This window comes from Rhinopithecus bieti, unplaced genomic scaffold (genome assembly GCF_001698545.2).
Source record: "Rhinopithecus bieti isolate Rb0 unplaced genomic scaffold, ASM169854v2 scaffold_19723, whole genome shotgun sequence".
In the NCBI taxonomy this organism is placed as follows: Eukaryota; Metazoa; Chordata; class Mammalia; order Primates; family Cercopithecidae; genus Rhinopithecus; species Rhinopithecus bieti.
The window spans coordinates 870,494-877,881 of NW_016809579.1; the positions used below are offsets into that span (position 1 = coordinate 870,494).

General features: G+C 42.0%; 1 pseudogene; it reads right to left on the reverse strand.

The window, feature by feature from the left end:
- Positions 1 to 5,991: 5,991 nt before the first annotated feature.
- Positions 5,992 to 6,329, reverse strand: LOC108540620 (60S ribosomal protein L8 pseudogene; annotated as a pseudogene).
- Positions 6,330 to 7,388: the final 1,059 nt, after the last annotated feature.

Sequence of the window (7,388 nt, forward strand, 5' to 3'; positions counted from 1 at the left end):
TGACATTCACATAGCATGCAGGGAAGGCTGGTTGTCTCACCCTGATCTTATTAGGCAAATAGGCTTTCTGGTTGATCTTGTCTGCTCTATCTGCCTAAGTGATTTCTTCTTACCTCCTATGTCATTCCTGTCTCTGGAGTGTTAACTGTAGTTGCTGTTGGGGATGTTGGACAATGACTCTTTCTGGCTACTTCCTGCTGAAAGGGGGCATTGTGTGGGGAACAGCAGCGAGGGCTCCTCCTGGGTTGATCTAAGGGTCCTTTGGAAGAAAGGTGCATCTATGTGTGGTTTGATCTGCAGCACCATTTGGAGTTTGATTGCTGTTAGTCATTCCAATGGGTTGTGATACTGTTTTGCCTCCACCAGATGCTGCTGAAACGTTAACATAAAAGTGACATTCTCTTTAGAATAAGTGACATTGAATTTGGGTGGCTACAGTAACTTCAATGTTAACCTTGGCTAAATCTTTCCTGCAGTTAATCCCCTCATGACTTCCACAGACCATCTAAGACATGCTTAAACTTTCTGACTTGTCCTAAAAACCCTTCTTTGTAAACAATGAAATATTCGTTTAAGGACAAGTATTTATCATCCTTTTAATCCTTTCATGACTTCCATGAACCATCTACAATATGCTTAAAGCTAGTGACTTGTCCTTAACATCCATGTTTTAAACAACCGACTATTCTCTTTACAAGTATTTACCATACAAGATCTTTTTTTTTTTCTTTTTTCTTTTCTTTTCTTTTCTTTTTTTTTTTTTTTTTTGAGGTGGATTCTCTGTCGCCCAGGCCGGGGTGCAGTGGTGCAATCTTGGCTCACCACAAGCTCCGCCTCCCAGGTTCACACCATTCTTCTGCCTCAGCCTCCTGAGTGGCTGGGACTACAGGCACCTGCCACCATGCCTGGATAATTGTTTTGTATTTTTTAGTAGAGACAGGGTTTCACCATGTTAGCCAGGATGGTCTCGATCTCCTGACCTTGTGATCCGCCCACCTTGGCCTCCCAAAGTGACAAGATCATTTCTCATATAACATCACTTTCCTTTGTAACCTTGCATAACCAGAGTGTGACATATTACCAAACCCAATAAGAAGTTCTAGCAGACTCAGTGATAGTAAAACTTTCATGCTTCCTTTTTATTGGTAACTCTTCCTGCTATAAGGATTAATTAAGCCAAATACGACAGCAATGGAAATTTTCTATTAGTCCATTTTCACGCTGGTGATAAAGGCATACTGAGACTGGGGAAAAAAAGGTTTAGTGGACTTACAGTTCCACATGGCTGGGGAAGTCTTACAATCATGTCAGAAGGCAAGGAGGAGCAAGTCATGTCTTACATGGATCACAGCAGGCAAAGAGACAGCTTGTACAGGGAAACTCCTGTTTTTTAAAACCATCAGATCTCATGAGACTTATTCACTATCATGAGAACAGCATGGGAAAGACCTGCCCCCATGATTCTCTTACCAGGTTCCTCCCATGACATGTGGAAATTGTGGGAGTTAATATTCAAGATGAGATTTGGGTGGGGACACAGCCAAGCCGCATCGTTCCACCCTGGCCCCTCTGAAATCTCATGTCCTCATATTTCAAAACCAGTCATGCTTTCCCAACAGTTCCCCAATGTCTTAAGACTCATTTCAGCATTAACTCAAAAGTCTACAGTCCAATGACTCATCTGAAGCAAGGCAAGTCCCTTCTGCCTAAGAGCCTGTAAAATCAAAAGCAAGTTAGTTAACTTCCTGGATACGATAGGGATATAGGCATTGGATAAATACAGCCGTTCCAAATGGGAGAAATTCACCAAAACAAAGGGGCTACAGACCCCATGCAAGTCCAGAATCCAGCACAGCAGTCAAATCTTCATGCTCCAAAATGATTTCCTTTGACTCCATGTCTCGCATTTGGGTCACACTGATGCAAGTGGTGGGTTCCCATGGCATTGGGAAACTCTGCCCCTGTGGCTTTGCAGAGTATAGCCCCGCTCTTGGATGCTTTTCATGGGCTGGTGTTGAGTGTCTGTGGCTTTTCCAGGTGCACAGTGCAGGTTATAGGTAGATCTACCATTCTGGAGTCTGAAGAATGGTAGATGGCCCTCTTCTCACAACTCCACTAGGTGGTGTCCTAGTAGGGACTCTGTGTGGGGGCTCCGACCCCACATTTCCCTTCTGTGCTGCCCTAGCAGAGATTCTCCATGAGAGCCCCACCCCTGCAACAAACTTCTGCTTCGACATCCAGGTATTTCCATATATCCTCTGAAATCTAGGCAGACGCTCCTAAGCCTTAATTCTTGACTTCTGTGCACCTGCAGGCTCAACACTATGTGGAAGCTGCCAAGGCTTGGGGCTTGCACCCTCTGAAGCCATGGACTGAGCTGTACCTTGGTCCCTTTGAGTCATGGCTGGCACAGCTGGGATGCAGGGCACCTAGATTGCACCCAGCATGGGGACCCTGGGCCTCACCTATGAAATCATTTTTTCCTCCTAGGCTTCTGGGCCTGTGATGGGATAGGCTGCTGTGAAGAGTTCTGACGTGCCCTGGGGACATTTTTCCCTATTGTTTTGGGTATTAACATTCGGCTCCTTGTTGCTTATGCAAATTTCTGCAGCCAGCTTGAATTTCTCCTCAGAAAATGGAATTTTCTTTTTTATCACATTGTCAGGCTGCAAATTTTCTGAACTTTTATGTTACACTTCCCTTATAAAACTGAATGCCTTTATCAGAACCCATCACCTCTTGAATGCTTTACTGCTTAGACATTTCTTCTGCCAGATACTCTAAATCATCTGAGGTTCAAACCTCCTCAAATCTCTAGGGAAGGGGCAAAATGCCACCAGTCTTTTTGCTAAAACATAACAAGAATCATCTTTGCTTCAATTCTCAACAAGTTCCTCATCTCCATCTGAGACCACTGCAGCCTGAACCTTATTGTTCATATCACTATTAGCATTTTTGTCAAAGTCGTTTCAAGTGTCTAGGAAGTTTCAAACTTTTAAATATTTTTTTTGTGTCTTCTTCTGAGCCCTCCAAACTGTTTCAACCTCTGCCTGTTACCCACTTTCAAAATTGCTTTTAAATTCTTGGATATCTTTTCAGCAACACCCCACTTCTGGTACTAATTTATTGTATTAGTCTGTTTTCACTCTGCTGATAGACTTACTGAGACTGGGGAAAAAAAGAAGTTTAATGGACTCACAGTTTCACGTGGCTGGGGAGGCCTCACAATCATGGCAGAAGGCGAGGAGGAGCAAGTCAGGTCTTACCTGTATGGTGGCTGGCAAGGAAAGAGATTGTGCAGGGAAATGCCCATTTTTTAAAACCATCAGGTCTCATGACACTTACTATCATGAGAAGAATGTGGGAAAGATCTGCCCTTATGATTCAGTTACCACTTACCAGGTCCCTCCTCTGACACTGGAATTGTGGGAGTTACAATTCAAGATGAGATTTGGGTGGAGACACAGCCAAACCATATCTGATATTCCAGTTAGAAGGCACTACCGTGTATAGTGCTAGTGCAAATGATAAGAGTGATGCCAGTGTGGTGTAGTAGATCATTACATCTAAAATCTTAACTTGCCAAGATACAGAATTTCTCTTTGGGTATCTATGAAGTTGCTTGATTTTATTTTCCTAAACAAAGAAAACTCCAGGTTATGGGCACCCTATACACTTTCACCACCTGGCAGGATTTGCAGGATAATTAATCAGAACTAGCATATTCATCCAGATTTTTGTTACCCATCCCTTTTTGTTTCTCCCAAACTGCAGGTGATCACCACTTGATTCACAGGAATAAGCACAGTTAGTCTAATATGTAGGCAAAAAAACCCCAAAAACAAAAACCTTAAAAACAACAAATGAGACTAGGATTTAATGACAAATGTTGGTAAGCTTTGGAGCATAATTTTTTTATCTCCAGTCCTCACTTCACAAATGATGATAGGACTGTGTTGTTTGTAGAATAAACTTTAGTCTTATACTTGGCCTGATTATTTGCGTAAAGTGCAGCAAGAATGTTTATGTCTACATAGGCCTTTTGGATTGACTTTGATGGAGCTCTGCTCCACAAGGAATCTTAAATAGGATCCCTTAAAGCTGAGCCCAGCCATGGGTTCATCTCCTCAAATACCTGTGAGTTGGGTGATCCCTTTCTCTTAAGGTCCCAAGATAAACTTGGAGCTCCTGAACCTGTTAGAAAGTGACATTCTTTACTGAACCACAGGTCAGGAACCCTGTACATGGACTATGTAGACAAGGTAAGAGGCCAGTCTTCCCCAAGGGGCTTTTATTGGCTCTGCAGGTCAAGATTGACTCCTTAGTGGGAAGCATACCTGTCCAGTCAAAACCTTGATAAAATAGCCAGTTTTTCCAGTTGTGTCCTATGCAAAAGAAAAATGGATTTGTATTGCATTGATCTGAAAATGTATATTGCCAAATGTTAAGAATACTCACAGATTGTTTCCAAATTCTAGAGGAACTAGACAGAAACAGACAAGTTCCAAACTTTGTTCACGGGAGCATACCTTACTCAATTATTAAGGCCATAAATCGTTCAAAATAAGTTTACTTGACTCTGAAAAACAAAACGAGGATCAGGAATATTCCAAACAACAAAAGTAAAAAATGTTGCTTTAACTTTCTGAGGGCAGGCCATTTAGTTAACTCTTGTTTTGCTTGATATTTGTAAACATTTCAGTTTTTCATGAGCCCTGTGTGTTCTTTCTCTATTCCAGTGTTACAATCTTCAAAGCTATTAAAAGCTTACATTCGAGAACATGTGTTAAAGTTCTTAATATAGCTTGATTATTAAACCATATTTTGAGAAGGAACAAAGCAAGACAAAAATTGTCTGTGAATGACAAAATTTCCAGGGTAGTTACAATTAAAAACATGACTGACAAAGAAGTTGTTATCTCCATGGTTTACAATAACTTTACCATTAATTATGATTGATAGCATATACTCAGAAGGTAGAATTTTAGAAATCCTGTGCAATTTTGGAACATATATCAGTATTCACCAAAATATAACTTAAAGAGAATTGGACATCACTTGGCAATTTCATGTGACTAAACAGAATTGGACATCACTTGGCAATTTCATGTGACTAAACATGTCAAACAATCCTGTTCACCTTTTTTCTGAATGTTTCAGGGGCCCTCTGAACCATTCAGAAAGCCAGGCATCAGGAAAGACAATTTTGAAACTTGAAGTTTGATTTTGGAATGCCTGTTATGTGTTAAAGGTTTAAAACACTTGATGTTACAAAATAGAATTCCACATTACCTAAAGTACTTATTTTGCCAAAATGATGACTAAAAAAGCAAAAACCTTTCATTCGCCTTTACTATTGCATGGAAATCCTGTTCAAAGCCAAAAGCTACCGTTACATTAGCTTATTAATGTTAAACCCCAATTTCTAATGAAACCTCATAGACAATTTCATCTAATCTTTTTTTTTTTTTTTTTGGCATAAAGACAAACTTTATTGAGGCTCTCAGCACTAGTTTTCTTTCTCCTGCACAGTCTTGGTTCCCCAGAGACGTCCAGTCCGGCGGGCAGCAATGAGACCCACTCTTGCGGCCAGCAGGGGCATCTCTGCGGATCGGTAAGGGCTTGCCGATGTGCTGGTGTTTGCCACCTCCGAAGGATGCTCCACAGGATTCATGGCCACACCCGTAGATCGTGGCAGCAGTTCCTCTTTGCCTTATATCTTGTGTAGAGACCCGGCCATCCTTCAAGATGGGTTGTGTCAAATTCGGTCCACCTCCAGCCACCACACCAACCAAGCTCTGCTTGATGACTGAGGAGATAAACATTCTGTGAACTGAGGCAGCTTCACACGGGTCTCTCGTTGGTCTCAGGCGGTTGTTGGGAGACAACGGTGGTCACTAGTTCCCCTGATGCCCCGGGCCAGCTTGCCACGGTCCTCCCAGGCTTCTCCTCCAGGCAGAACGAGTCGTCACCCTCAGGCATGGGTGCCCACTAGGGAGACACATTGCCAATGTTGAGCTGGGCTTCTTGCCCGCAATTACACAGAAATGTCCCGTGTGATGCCTCAACGGCGGCAATGAACAGGCTCTGTCCCGCTCTCTGTTAAAGCCGGTACGGATCCCCGGAAGACCACCTTGGCGAGCGCGGCACCGCCGCCCGGGTCGTGGGAATGATGGTCCTCACGATGCCCTTGAGATCTACATAGCCGTGCCGCTTCGGCGAAATCCAACGGCGCGCACGGCGCGCAGCGCCTTACGGTGCTTCAACGTGCGGCTCGAGAACACAGACCCGGCGCCCTCTTCGCTCTTCCACGGAATCACACGGCCCATGACTGACGGGTCCAGCGCTCACATAGCGCTGCGAAAAGAGCTATTTCATCTAATCTTAACCAATTTGACCATGAGGTGAAATCTAAACAAACCTTTTATAACCCCTTTTGCTAAAGGGAAGATTATAGTCTTAAGATAACTTTGCTGTGTTTTGACTTCAATGTTCCATCTATGAAAAGACCATAAAGGACCATTTTGAATTTAGTTAATGTTTACACATTTTTTTTGCAAGATTGATTTTTACAATCTTTCCACAACTTACTTAAACACCTTTACCTTTATCATATCAAATTTAAGATAATCCCTCATCCCTGGGCAAAGTAAACTTTGCTTTCTTATAATCTTTAATCTATGCTTTCTTATAATCTTTTACTAAAAGACATACTTTACTGTTTTTGTGCATTTTGCAGATAAAACTGGTTTTCTCAAATACATGTTGCACTGTTAACTCTTAGCAATTTTTACTTTTGGTGAAAAACCTGGTTAGTAAGTGATTTTAATTATGTACCAGGTGTGGAACCTAGGACCCAGATAGAAGTGCAGATAAGGTTTGACTCTTTCCAGTATCTAAACTCTACGTGCCTCAGGCCTTACCTGTCTGTAAAGCAGCCAGTAATACAACCTTGGAACATTTAGCAAACCTAGTGTCTACGTTGTATGATTTAGACCACCTATTTGAATTTTGATGACACTTGCATTTTACCAATAATCCTTAAGACTATTTTTATTTCTTAATGATTAAAGATGTGAACTAAAAAAATTTGACTTAAGTGCTTATTTTTTAAACCAATCAATTAGAGCTCTTTTTATAGACATTACACAGAACACGTATATAGCGACACAAACAAATGGAAGATTCAACACTTGTATGATTTTTTTATTTGCCAGTTTCTTAATTGGATTACTTGCTTCAGGGTGGAGCCCTTGGAGGAACAGTGCCAGGAAGGCATGCATTTCTAGGGCAAAACAAGCACAGCTGAAGGCAAAGGCAGATCCCCAAAATTAAGGGTGCCATTTTATTCTGGATCTTGGATCCCCAAAAGGAGGGAGATTCTATGG